Here is a 14,905-nt window from a genome sequence, read left to right as displayed (position 1 = left end):
CAAAGCCAACAAATTCTCATCACAAAATATTCAGGAATTATGGGACACAATAAAAAGACCAAATCTAAGAATAATAGGAATAGAAGAAGGAGAAGAGTCACAGCTTAAAGGCCCAGAAAATATTTTGAACAAAATTATGGAAGAAAACTTTCCCAACATAAAGAAAGATACTCCTTTGAATATTCAAGAAGCATACAGAACACCAAACAGACTGGATCAAAGGAAAACATCCCCTCGCCATATAATAATCAAAACACAAAATATACAGGTTAAAGAAAGAATACTAAGAGCTGCAAAGGAAAAAGGCCAAGTAACTTATAAAGGTAAACCGATCAGACTTATACCTGATTTCTCTATGGAAACAATGAAAGCCAGAAGGTCCTGGATAGAAGTACTGCAGAAGCTAAGAGACCATGGATGCAAGCCCAGACTACTATACCCAGCCAAGCTTTCATTCACTATAAATGGAGAAATCAAGACATTCCAGGATAAGAACAAATTTAAACAATACGTAGCCACGAATCCAGCCCTACAGAAAGTAATAGAAGGAAAACGCCACCCAAGGAATCCAACATTGCCAACACTGCCAACAATAACTCAGGCATCTAGCGACCCTTCACTAGCACAACTCAAAGAAGGGAGACACACAAATTCTACTTCCAAAAACAATAAGAATATCCGGCGTAAACAACCACTGGTCATTAATATCACTTAATATTAATGGTCTCAATTCACCTATAAAAAGGCACAGGCTAAGGGATTGGATACGAAAACAGGATCCAACATTCTGCTGTTTGCAAGAAACACATCTCAACCACAAAGACAGGCATCTACTCAGAGTAAAGGGTTGGGAAAAGGTGTTTCAAGCAAATGGTCCTAAGAAAAAAGCAGGTGTGGCCATATTAATTTCTAACAAAACTGACTTCAAACTAAAATCAATCCGAAGAGATCGAGATGGACACTTTATACTCATAACAGGAACAGTTTGTCAGGATGACGTCTCAATCCTGAATATTTACGCCCCTAACATAAAAGCACCCACGTATGTAAAAGAAAAATTACTAAAACTCAAGGCAGATATCAAACCACACACACTAGTAGTAGGAGACTTCAATACACCTCTCTCAGCAATGGACAGGTCAATCAGACAGAAACCTAATAGAGAAGTAAGAAAACTACTGGAGGTAATGAAGCAAATGGACTTAACAGACATCTATAGAACATTCCACCCAAATAGGAAAGAATATACCTTCTTCTCTGCAGCTCATGGAACCTTCTCGAAAATTGACCACATACTCGGAAACAAAGGAAACCTCCACAGGTACAAAAAAATATCAGTGTCTACCTGTGTCTTATCAGATCACCACGGATTAAAGTTAGAATTCAACAACAATCCTACCTGCAGAAAGCCGACAAACTCATGGAAACTGAACAGTCAACTACTGAACCACATCTGGGTCAAGGAAGAAATCAAGAAAGAAATTAAAGTCTTCCTTGAATTTAATGAAAATAAAGGGACAACATACTCAAACCTATGGGACACTATGAAAGCAGTGCTAAGAGGAAAGTTCATAGCACTAAGTGCCCACTAAAAGAAAACAGAGAAAGCATACATTGGAGACTTAACAGCACACCTGAAAGCTTTAGAAAAAAAAAAGAAGCAGACACGCCCAGGAGGAGTAGAAGACTGGAAATAATCAAACTGAGGGCGGAAATCAACAAAATAGAAACACAGAAAACAGTCCAAAGAATCAATGAAACAAAAAGTTGGTTCTTGGAGAAAATCAACAAGATTGACAAACCCCTATCCAAACTAATTAAACGACAGAGAGAGAACACGCAAATAAATAAGATCAGAAATGAAAAGGGGGACATAACCACAGACACAGAGGAAATTCAGAGACTCATTAGATCTTACTACAAAAGCCTGTATGCCACAAAACTAGAAAATGCAAAAGAAATGGACATTTTTTTAGATAAGTGCCACATACCAAAGCTAAACCAAAACCAGGTGAACGATCTAAATAGACCTGTTAGTTGCGAAGAACTAGAAACCGTTATCAAAAATCTACCTTCCAAAAAAAGCCCAGGACCAGATGGATTCAATGCAGAATTCTACCAGAACTTCCAAGAAGAGCTAACACCTATACTCCTTAATGTATTTCACAATATAGAAACAGAAGAGTCATTGCCAAATTCCTTTTATGAAGCTACAGTTACCCTGATACCAAAGCCACACAAAGACCCAACCAAGAAAGAAAATTACAGGCCTATCTCACTCATGAATATCGACGCAAAAATTCTCAATAAAATACTGGTAAATCGAATCCAAGAACACATTAGAAAAATTATCCATTATGATCAAGTAGGCTTCATCCCAGAGATGCAGGGATGGTTCAACATACGAAAATCTATCAATGTAATCCACCATATAAATAAACTGAAAGAAAAAAACCATATGATCATTTCATTAGATGCTGAAAAAGCATTCGACAAAATTCAACACCCCTTTATGATAAAAGTCTTGGAGAGATTAGGGATACAAGGGTCATACCTAAATATAATAAAAGCTATTTACAGCAAGCCGTCAGCTAACATTAAATTAAATGGAGAAAATCTCAAAGCCATCCCACTAAAATCAGGAACACGACAAGGATGTCCACTCTCGCCATACCTCTTCAATATAGTGCTTGAAGTTCTAGCAATAGCAATAAGACAACATAAAGGGATCAAGGGGATTCGTATCGGAAAAGAAGTTAAGCTCTCGTTATTTGCAGATGATATGATGGTATACATAAGCGACCCCAAAAACTCTACCAAAGAACTCCTACAGCTGATAAACACCTTTAGTAATGTGGCAGGATACAAGATCAACTCCAAAAAATCAGTGGCCTTCCTATACACTAAGGATAAAGAAACAGAGAGGGAAATTAGAGAAGCATCACCTTTCACGATAGCCACAAATAGCATAAAATATCTTGGGGTAACTCTGACCAAGAAAGTGAAAGATCTATTTGACAAGAACTTTAAGTCTTTGAAGAAAGAAATTGAAGAGGACACCAGAAAATGGAAGGATCTCCCTTGCTCCTGGATTGGGAGGATCAACAAGGTAAAAATGGCAATTCTACCAAAAGCAATCTATAGATTCAATGCAATCCCCATCAAAATCCCATCAAAATTCTTCACTGATCTGGAGAAGACAATAATCAACTTTATATGGAAAAACAAAAAACCCAGGATAGCCAAAACAATCTTATACAACAAAGGAACATCTGGAGGCATTACCATCCCTGACTTCAAACTCTACTACAGAGCTACAGTATTGAAAACAGCTTGGTATTGGCATAAAAACAGAGAAGTCGACCAATGGAATCGAATAGAAGACCCTGATATTAACCCACAAACCTATGAACACCTGATTTTCGATAAAGGAGCTAAAAGTATACAATGGAAAAAAGAGAGCATCTTCAACAAATTTTGCTGGCAAAACTGGATGTCAACCTGTAGAACAATGAAAATAGATCCATATCTATCACCATGCATAAAACTCAAGTCCAAATGGATTAAAGACCTCAATATCAGTCCGAACACATTGAACCTGATAGAAGAGGAAGTGGGAAGTACTCTACAACACATGGGCACAGGAGACCACTTCTTACGTATAACCACAGCAGCACAGACATTAAGGACCTCATTGAATAAATGGGACCTCCTGAGACTGAGAAGCTTCTGTAAAGCAAAGGACACTGTTGCTAAGACACAAAGGCAACCCACTAACTGGGAGAAGATCTTCACCAACCCCGCAACTGACAAAGGTCTGATCTCCAAAATATATAAAGAACTCAAGAAACTAGACCGTAAAAGGCTAATCAACCCAATTATAAAATGGGGCATTGAGCTGAACAGAGAATTCTCAACAGAAGAACTTCAAATGGCCAAAAGACACTTAAGGGCATGCTCAACTTCCTTAGCCATCAGGGAAATGCAAATCAAGACAACTTTAAGATACCATCTTACACCTGTCAGAATGGCTAAAATAAAAAACACCAATGATAGCCTTTGTTGGAGAGGTTGTGGAGAAAGGGGTACACTCACCCATTGCTGGTGGGAATGCAAACTTGTGCAACCACTTTGGAAAGCAATATGGCGGTTTCTCAGGAAATTCGGGATCAACTTACCCCTGGACCCAGCAATACCACTTTGGGAATATACCCAAGAGAGGCCTTATCATACAACAAAAGTATATGCTCTACGATGTTCATAGCAGCACTGTTTGTGATAGCCAGAACCTGGAAACAGCCTAGATGCCCTTCAATGGAAGAATGGATGAAGAAAGTATGGAATATATACATATTAGAGTACTACTCAGCAATAAAAAACAAGGACTTCTTGAATTTTGCATGCAAATGGATGGAAATAGAAAACACTATCCTGAGTGAGGTAAGCCAGACCCAAAAAGAGGAACATGGGATGTACTAGCCATAAACCAAGGACATTGAGCCTATAATTAGTGATTCTAGAGAAGCTAAATAAGGAGAACCCAAAGAAAAACATATAGGCATCCTCCTGAATATTAACTTTCAGCAAGAGATGAAAGGAGACAGAGACAGAGACCCACATTGGAGCACAGGACTGAAATCTCAAGGTCCAAATCAGGAGCAGAAGGAGAAAGAGCACGAGCAAGGAACTCAGGACCGCGAGGGGTGCACCCACACACGAGACAATGGGGATGTTCTACTGGGAACTCACCAAGACCAGCTGGCCTGGGTCTGGAAAAGCCTGGGATAAAACCGGACTCTCTGAACATAGCGGACAATGAGGACTACTGAGAACTCAAGAACAACGGCAATGGGTTTCTGATCCTACTGCATGCACTGGCTTTGTGGGAGCCTAGGCAGTTTGGATGCTCAACTTACTAGACCTGGATGGAGGTGGGGGTTCCTTGGACTTCCCACAAGACAGGGAACCCTGATTGCTTTTCGGGCTGGGGGGGGACTTAATTGGGGGAGGGGGAGGGAAATGGGAGGCGGTGGCGGGGAAGAGACAGATATCTTTAATAAATAAACAAATTAAAAAAAATAATAAACCATGTTGTGTTTGCAGTGGGATACAAGTGATGAGCAAATGTGCTGCTAGCAGACCCCAGAGGAAGAGGAGAAACAAGAATGGCAGCAGAGGCTAGAGAAGGGTACCTCTTACAGTAGGGAAGGGCATCACCTCTAGGTGGAGACTTGCCCTGTCTCCTCCCAGAGGAGTCAACCAAGTTGAACAGGTCTAGGGCTTGGCTAAGGGACCACCTCTCTAGGAAGAGGTTTGACATTAAGATAATGCACTTTTCTTTCCCAGAATTCCTGTCTCCAGCACAGTCTCTAGAAACTATGAGGTTTGGCTGGATCTGTTTGCATTTAACAGAAAGGTGTAACAACCGTTTTTGTCTTTTGTTGTTGCTCAGTCATATGCTTTCCCTGGTACTTTGGGCTTCCTTACTGTGTCTCTAAAGCAAACCCCTAGTCTCTTCCCCCCACCTGTCTGTCTCACGCCTTTTCACTCCTCTTCTTCCCGGTAGCTGCAGAGATAGCCTGGCGTGCAATTTTTCTTTTACACTCTAATGATATTATCCTTGGAATTCTGTTTGACTTCCCTCTTAAATTGTTTTATTATTGAGACTAAGAACCTCAAGGGAGGACTGTGATTTCCCTGGTGTCATCAGGACTGAAACCAGTTACTAAGTGTGTATGTATGTGTGTCTGTGCGCTGTCTATTAAATAGGTCTTTAGATGAAACAATGAGAGCATACAAGACCTTAGTGTAGTAGAGTCTTAGTGTTCACATCCTGCTCCCCGCTAAAATGAATACTGCTCCTCAGAGACATGATGCTAGGTGTGAGGAGGGGTATGTACAGGATGTAAGAGGGTACAGAAATCAATAAAGTACTCAACAATAGATGAGCAAATATTAAGGACACGAGAGTCAGTTTGAAGAGTTCATAATGGCGTGGCAGTAAGGATATGAATCCATTCGTCAGTCGGTCAGTAGTAATGGACACACTATGACAGAAACAATAAAAGCCCGGTTGGGTCAGTTAGTAAATCTGAAATTAATGACAGAACCAGAAACTAACTGCAGCTCAGGGAAATGGCTCAATTAGAACAGGGTGAATCATGAAGACCTGAGTTTGAGCCCCAACAGCTACAGAACAAATTTATTAGGAATCTGGGCCCATGGCCTTGGAAATGTCAACTTCCATGTGAGTTAACATCATACGAGATCAAATTTAACATCACTAGAGGCTGAACACTGACTTGTGCCTTCAGAAGTGAGGTTTTGGGGACATCCTTATTATAGAGAGAATAATCTTATCATAAATGTGGGACCTGAATCTCATCACAAGGAAATGAGTAAAGAAATGTCATTTTGGAATTCTACATACACAATGACCAATTTGGATTCTTAAATAATGTCCAATGATGTGAAAGAAAAAGAGCAGAGGATATGTTTTAGGCACTGTTAAATTCAATCAAATCATATTGAGCTGATCCTTTAATTTAAAAAAAAAAGCAGGGAAGGGAGGCAGGAGAGACAGATGACTCAGCAGCTAAAGGCACTTGCTATTCATGCAGAAGACCTGGATTTGGCTCTTAGCACCCTTATGGTGGCTAACAACCACCTGCAACTCTAGTTACAGGGGATCTACAACCCTCTTCTGGCCCCTGCTGGTACTACATACATGTGTGTATATACATACATACATGCAGGTGGAACTCATACACACAAAATTAATTTTTTTTTAAAAAAAGCTGCACATGGTAGCACATTCCTTTAATTCCTGCATTTGAGCAACAAAGGAAGACAGATCACTGAGCTCGAGGCCAGCCTGGTCTAATAAGTGATTCCCAAGATAGCCAAAGCTACACTTTTTTTTTTTAATTGAAAAAAAAATTTCTGCCTCCTCCCAGCTTCCCATTTCCCTCCCCCTCCTCTCACTCCTCTCCCCCTCCCTCTCCAGTCTGAAAAGCAGTCAGGGTTCCCTGCCCTGTGGAAAGTCCAAAGTCCTCCCCCCTCCATCCTGGTCTAGGAAGGTGAACATCCAAACTGGCTAAGCTCCCACAAAGCCAGAACATGAAGAAGGATCAAAACCCCGTGCCAATGTCCTTGGCTTCTCAGCAGCCCTCATTGTCCACCATGTTCAGAGAGTCTGGTTTTATCCCATGCTTTTTCAGTCACAGTCCAGCTGGCCTTGGTGAGCTCCCAATAGATCAGCCCCACTGTCTCCGTGGGTGGGTGCATCTACACTTTTTTGTCTTGAAAAACAAAAGAAAATGAAACAAACAAAAAAATTCAATAGAAGCGTTAACTATTGGCTAGAGTATACTCTAAATTCTACTCTTAAAAAAAAATCAAAAGAAGAACAACACTGCATCTGGGTGTGGTGGTGCATCCCTATAATCTCAGCACTTGGGAGACTGAAGCAGAAAGATCATGACTTCAAGGCTAGCCTGGGCTACTTAGGAAGACTCTTTTTCGCTTCTTTACCACTCCCAGAGAACAATATTTGGCAAAGTGACAATACTGAGTAAATATATTAATTTATTTTTATTGTGACACTATTCTTATAATGTAAAGACTAACATGTCCCCTGAGCCCGGAAAGATATATGAAACTCATTTCACTTAACTGAATGTTCATCATCAAATGTTCCATCATTTTAAGAAAGAACTTGGAGAAAATTTTGGTGAAAAAATATCTGTGACTTTTAGATTTAAGAGAACTTATACCATTATAATATACTGTTATCAAATAACATTATTAGTACACTTGGTTTTCAAATGAGCATTGCTTTTTGCCCTCTTGACTGGACTGATTGGATAAGACATGCCTAAGAGATCTAGATGTACCCTTGACGACCTTTCCAGACATTAGTTCCCAAAGGCTCTACTGTAATGAACGGATAATCCCTTGGTGGGTTCATAATATGATGGTATCACTGGGAGGTGCTGAAAAGCAGGAGGTGGAGCTCCCTTGCTCCTTGTCTTTGCTTTCTGGTTGCTATGATTTAAAGTGCTTGCTCTGCTCTGTTTACATCATGATTAACACGCACAGTTTCTAAAATCACGAGCCAAAATAAATCCTTTCTCCCTTAAGTTGATTCTGGCATCTGGTCAGAGAAAAAGAAGAGTAATTAATACTGCATGTTTCCTGCACTAATGGACTCTCTTGGGCTCATTCACTCTTGTTAAACACCACCAAGTAAAGACACTGAAGCTTCCGTCCCTGTGCTGTCCCAAATCCCAGCATGTTCTTTCCTCCGCTCAGACCTACTCCTCCAACTAGAGTCAAAAGAACAGTGGGGTCAGTGTGTATTGATAGGTGAGCCATTAAACCACAAGCCAGAGTCTAATTTTTCTTTGTAACTTTGTGACTTAAACTCATTTACAGTTGAAATTTAGCTCCAAAGAAATCTACTTCGTACTAATTATGTGCTCTTTTTCGGTGTTTGAGACTTCTTGAGAGATTATTTTTAAAATTGTTGAGGGCAAAACATAATTATATTTTTTAATAGATTGACTCACACATTTAAAAAATGATTTTATTAGTACATTGAGCATTCGGTATAATTTTTAGATGAGTGCTAACAATATTGTGATTATTTAAGCAGTGCAATGTGCACTGGCCTAGCCTGCGAGGGAGCCTTTTATGGCTATGATTTGCAGTCTAGCTGAAGAGGTGCCAGCTAATTTATTATAATTGAAGTGCAAAAAACTTTTTAAAAGGACAAACACCCAAATGTTAGACAATGAACTTCCTGCTTTCTGGAAATTAAGCATCATGCAGTAGAACGATGTCAGTGGAAAACGTAACACATGAAGTGGAAAGGGGGCTGGCATTTAGTGCAGTTTTCTTATTTTTCAAATGCAAAATGGTATCACAATTTTGTTTTATATAAATAAATGTATCCAAGGGCATAAATCACCAGAAACTGACCCTAGCTTGTATCAATTCGAACAGTATACTTCACATTCATGCTCTTCTTTATCATTTTTATATAGCATGCTATTCCAACTTTTCTATAATCCGAGCATTCTCAAAGAAGTAATTAACAATACAAAGACAACAGAGTGCACAAAGGACCAAACAGTCCTGTCAGTTCTGTGAGATCAACTTTGTAGGACCGAAGAGGTCAGGCATGTACCCTTAGAGGAGACAACCACCGTGCCACCTCCCTTCCCCTCCTCCCACACGGTTTCCCACAGCACCTTGCATGGCACACAGGAAGTAAACCACTAGTTTATTAGTGATGAGTGGATATCTTAGTCATTTAATCTTTACCTTCTCCATTTTAGAAACACATAGGAAAATGCAACTTCATTAGCATCACCGAACTGGTGTTTGAGTTTAACTACTTGGTTTGGGTGTGCGTTCAATCTATACTAACTAAAGACTCTATTGAAGAGTCAGGAGGTGTTCTAATAGGTCTGGCTTTGTATGTTACTTGGTCTCTTTTTTCTTGCAACTTTAATACTTTCTTTGTTCTGTATATTTAGTGATTTGGTTACTATGTGTTATGGGGAATTTCCACTCTGGTCCAGTCTATTTGGTGTTCTGTATGCTTCTTGTACCTTGATAGGCTTCCCCTTCTTCAGGCTAGGGAAATTTTCTTCTATGATTTTGTTGAAAATATTTTCTATGCTGTTGACCTAGGTTTCTTCTTCTTCTTCTTCTATTCATATTATTCATAGATTTGGTCTTTTTTTTTTTTAAATAGTGTCCCAGATTTCCTGGATGTCTTGTGTCTGGGTCTTTTTAGACTTCACAATTTCTTTGACAGAGGTACTTCTCTTTTATCTTCAGGGCCCAACTATGTTCATTGCTACTGTGTTCATAATAGTCAGATACTGGAAATAGCCTAGACGTCCTTCAGTGGTTGAATGGGTAAAGAAAATGTGGTACATTTACATAATGATTTATTACACAGTTATTTAAAAAAATAAAATCTTGAAATTTGCAGGTAAATGGATGGAGCTAGAAAAAAAATCATCCCAAGTGAGTTGACCCAGAAAGACAAATATGGTGTGCATTTACTTATATGTGGATGTTAGTTGTTAAGTCTCTGATAAGCTTGGCAACTATAGAGGGGGTTGCAAGAATTACCTTGAAGGGGTCCTGCCACTTAGGGAAAAGGGCAAGGGATCTGGAGGGGAGAGAAGGACCTGATCCATGATGTTGATTAGAGACAAACAGGGGTTGGTAGGTAGTGGTCAGTAAAGTTCCATAGAGGACCTGGGCAGTGGAGGCGCACGCCTTTAATCCCAGCACTTGGGAAGCAGAGGCAGGCGGATCTTTGTAAGTTTGAGGTCAGTCTGGTCTACAGGACAGCCAGGGCTATTACATAGAGAAACTCTATTGAGAAACCCTATCTCGAAAAATGAAAAACAAAAGAACAAACAAAATCCATAGAGGTAGTGGAGATGATAGAGTAAGGAGGTGAGTAGGGGAGGTGAAGGTTTGGGTTAAAGATGCATCAGAACCGGTCATCTGTGCATGAGCTCAAATACTGAGATGGAAGGAGGTTGCTTGGGAAGAGCCTGAAGTCTGAGAAAGGCCAGAGGTAGGAGCTTTACCCGATCAAGGTAAAGTTCTTGTGAAGTTTGACAAGGGTGTTATTTTTTTAAGCATTTTTATTGATTATTTGGGAAGTTCACATAACACATACTTATTACCCTTGCATCCAAGTCCTCCCCACAGAAAAGACAGAGAGAGAGAGAGAGAGAGAGAGAGAGAGAGAGAGAGAGAGAGAGAGAGAGAGAGAGAGAGAGAGAAGACAGTCCATTTTTTTTTTTGTCCATATGGTCATTGGAGCATGATCAACCTCCTGGTGGCCTGCCCCTTAAAGAAAAGTGAGTCTCCCCCACCACCCCAGTAGGCCATTTGTTTTGGAGAGTTACACTTCAGCTTCTGTCTTACAATTAGGAGTTCTCTTCAATGGCTTCCTGTCTAGGCTGTTACTTTCGGTGGGGGTGGGGGTTGTCTACGTCTTTCATTGGGAGTCTGCAGTCATCGATACTGCAGAAGTTCCTTGCCCTTTACAGTCAGCAGGAACATAGCTCATGGACATCCACCTGGCCTCCAGTGTCGACATGTGTCATGGACCTCAGCACTCACAAAGCCCCCAGTGGTAGTCTGGCCAATGGGCATCCATATGGTTTTAGGTGGCAGCACAGACTATGGACATCTGCATGGCCTTTAATGGTAACACAGGCCATGGACATCAACACAGCCCCCAACTGCAGCAGGATCACAGACCCAGCAATGCCCCACACAGTGCTACCATAGGCCGCAGTCATCAACATGGCCTTCAGTGATAACAAAGACCTCCATTGACATCAACATGGGTCCTGGCAGGACCACAGACCCAAACATGGTCCCAGTGGCAGCATGGACCACAGACATGAACATGGCCTCAAGGCAGTACAGGCCATAGAACATCCACATGGCCTCTCTCCATGGCTGTTCCTCCATCCTTCCCACCCCTTCATTCATCACAGTGGCACTGGAAACTGCAGCATGTCACTCAGTCTATTATTATTTTTTGCCCACACAGCTCTTCATGCAAATATTCATGGCCACGAGCACTGGTCTGGTCGGCCTCTGGTCTCTGAAGCACTGTTAAGGAGCAGACCATTGCAGAGAAGCCATGTTTTAGGTTTTCATCTTTGGTGGCAATGCTGTGTTCTCGGATCCGGTTCTGCAGCAGTGGTTCCTCCTTGAGGCTCCTCAGCTCAGAGGTGGAGTAGCTTGACCTACACAAAGTGCTAGATCTGGGCCTGGATGGCTGTCGAGTTGGTCAGGTCACCCCCTCACAGTGGGCTCTTCCGGGTGGGCATGACGGGAAAGTTCTACTAATGCCACCTGGAGAAAAGGAACCTGGGACCAAGGTAGAGTTTGTGAGCCTTTATGCATGAGCAGGTGGAACAGGTTGTGGGACAAGGTAGTGGTGGGTGATCCACAAGTTGGTTATTTGGGTCTGCGAATGAGGAGCTGCTGAAGTACATATGCGGAGTGCCCATCCCTGGGTGAGAAGGCCTAATTTCTTTGACAGGTATTCTACAGGTGCAAAGGGAGGCCACACAGTTGGTGGCCTAGGACTCTGAGGGCACAGCTCTCTTTTTCTGTATATAGAGGGAAAAGGGATGGGTTAGCTTTAGAAGGTGTAGTGTTGGGGCCTAAAGGAGGGCCTGCGGGAGCTTCTGAAAGGGCTGTGAGGAGGGGTTCATGGGCCGCCTTATATAGAGGGTGGGCAAGCATGCAAAAGGAGGGGACCCAGGAGTCTAAGAGGGTCAGTCTAGGTGAAAGCAAAGGTGGTTTGTGACTGTATGTGAAGGGGGACATCAAAAGCATCCTTGAGAAATGGGAGGTGCCTGAGGGGATAATGAAAAGGAGTGTGTCCGGGTAGAAGGGGGACCACTGCAGAATTGAAGAGATGGAGATCTTGAACCAGGCAGTAGGCGCCATTGGACTTTTTAGCGGCAAGTACAGGGGTGCTAAAGGGGAATGATATGGGATGAAGTAGATTTTTCTTTTCTTAGGAGGTCAGAGATGACAGGTTTCAATCCCCTGAGGCTCTGGAGTAAGAGCAGGCCCTGGGCTTGGGTGCACTGGGTAGGGTCTTATAACTGAGGGAATGGTGCTTGGCAACCTCAGACTTGGGGGTCCACCTGTGAAGTGTGTTGGAGCCAGTAGGTTGGGTGGCTAGGAGGGGAGGCTACTGGTGAGCTTGGGGTCAAGCAAATGGAGAGCAAAGGAAATAAAGCTTCCCACTTTGACTAGAAGACCCCTTCCTAGTAAGGGCTGCCAGGTTGACACCAGCAGGAAGAAATGAGAGGAACACCCCTGAAAATCCAATTGAGTGATAAGGTCTGGTGAGGTTGTAAGACTGTCTTCCTACCCCAACAATAGGGGAATGAGGAGAGGTGGGTACCCAAAACTTCAGGACCAAGTAAGTAGTTCTGGTGTCCAGGAGGAAGAAGGATGGACTGCCCTGATACTGTGCAACAACTATCCAGGGCTCTCTGTCGGAGATGACAGTTGGTCTGGCCAAGGGAGCCCAGAGCCCCCTCGATCACCCATGGCTAGACCTAAAAGGTTGGCTGAAGGGTGGCCTAAGTCTGATGTCCCCATGTCTTGAAGGACACGGGGCAGTCAACAGTCCAATGTCACTCTTGATGGCACCTTGGACATTGTTGAGATGGCCTGTGGGGGTTAGGGCAGGCCCAGGTGCAGTGACCCTCCTGACTTATGTTGGAGGCAGGGACCTGGTGGCAGATGCGGAAGCTGGTTAATGGCCTTGGGCAGCGTTTGCTATTTCTTTTCTGTTTATGAGCCTTCTCATCTCTCCCCTGGTACACCTTAAAGGCCAGTGCTAAAACTTCTGCCTGTGGGTTTATGGGTCCTCTCTCCAGATGCTTAAGCTTAACCTTAATGTTGAGGAAACTCTGGGGAAAGAAAGAGGTGATGAGTTGTTTACCCTCTGGGTTTTGGGAGCCTAGACTGGTACACTCTAAGAGGAGGTTTGTGAGCATTCTAGGAAATGACAGGTTTTCTTATTTGTGCGGGACAATCTCTCAGAGTTTCTCATAGTTTACTGGTTTGAAGGCAGCCTTAAGGGGACCAGCCTCCTGGGGCATTGTAGTTCCACTGGCAATCCCGACTGGGTGTGTATGCTCCATCTACAAGTGCTCCAGCCTGTTCCCAAACTTGCTTGTGCTCTTCAGGAAGTAGGTTGTTAGAATCATATATATGTCATGGAAGGTAAGATTATAGGATTGAGTGATATGTTGGATTTTTTTAAATGAAAGTAGAGGAGTGAGTTCTCAGTTCTTTTTCTATCTGAGAGAGTTCCCTTAGTGAAAAAGGGACATGTACCTTTGCCGTGGGATAATCGTCTTATACACGGTAAAGATTTGTTATTTGTATTGGTTTAATAAAATGCTGACTGGCCAGTAGCCAGGCAGGAAGTATAGGCAGGGTGACCAGAATAGGAGAATTCTGGGAAGAGGAGAGGCAGAGATGCCAGATGCATCTGCCAGTCAGATGCAGAAAAAGCAAGATGAGAAAGCCTTACTGAGAAAAGGTACTAAGCCATGTGGCTAAACATAGATAAAAATTATGGATTAAGTTGTAAGAGCTAGATGATAATAAGTCTGAGCAAAAGGTCAAACAATTTATAAATAATATAAGCCTCTGTGTTTGGAACTGAACGGCTGAGGGACCAGGCAGGACAGAAACTTCTATCTACATACCCTGACCAGGTTGTCTACCCTGGCAGTCTCCTGTAAAGGGAGAATGGGGGCCAGGTTAAGTCAGGTTAGGAGAGGTAGAGGGAGTCCCACAGTGGAGCAGGAGTAAGTAGCAGGGGGACTGAAGTGGGTGCTAGTAAGGGAGGGTTAGGGCAGCCTGCTGCTGGAGAGGGAGAAAAAGAGACTGAAGGAGCTGTGGGTTGATGCTGGTAAGAGGGAGGAGGCCTCATTAGCAGGATCAAGAGCAGGGAAGGAATCATCTGTGCAGAAGGAGCTAAGTTTGAGGAACAGGAAGAATAGAGGGAAGGCTTGGAATAAAGGTAAAAGAAAGCTTGCACATAGGGAATCTCTCTCCATTTCCCAATCACTGTCAGGAGCTGTAAAGTCCTGAATAATACTGGGATCTTGGGTGCTGTTGGTGCAGTTGGGTCTGTGCAGGTGGACTGGAGATAAGAGAGAGTCCCAGTGGAGCTTAGTCCCCCAAAGGGAAGCGTAGGCACTAGGATATTCTACCAAGTCTTGGCACCAATGTTAGTTTTGTTTTGTTATTTTTTTTTTTAAAGAAAAACACTAGAGGGACAAGGAATACCACAAAGTCACACTATGCAGAG

This window comes from Microtus pennsylvanicus, chromosome 6 (assembly GCF_037038515.1).
Source record: "Microtus pennsylvanicus isolate mMicPen1 chromosome 6, mMicPen1.hap1, whole genome shotgun sequence".
NCBI classification, from domain to species: Eukaryota; Metazoa; Chordata; class Mammalia; order Rodentia; family Cricetidae; genus Microtus; species Microtus pennsylvanicus.
The sequence above is the reverse complement of the archived record's forward strand: the minus strand, read 5'-3'. Positions refer to the sequence as shown.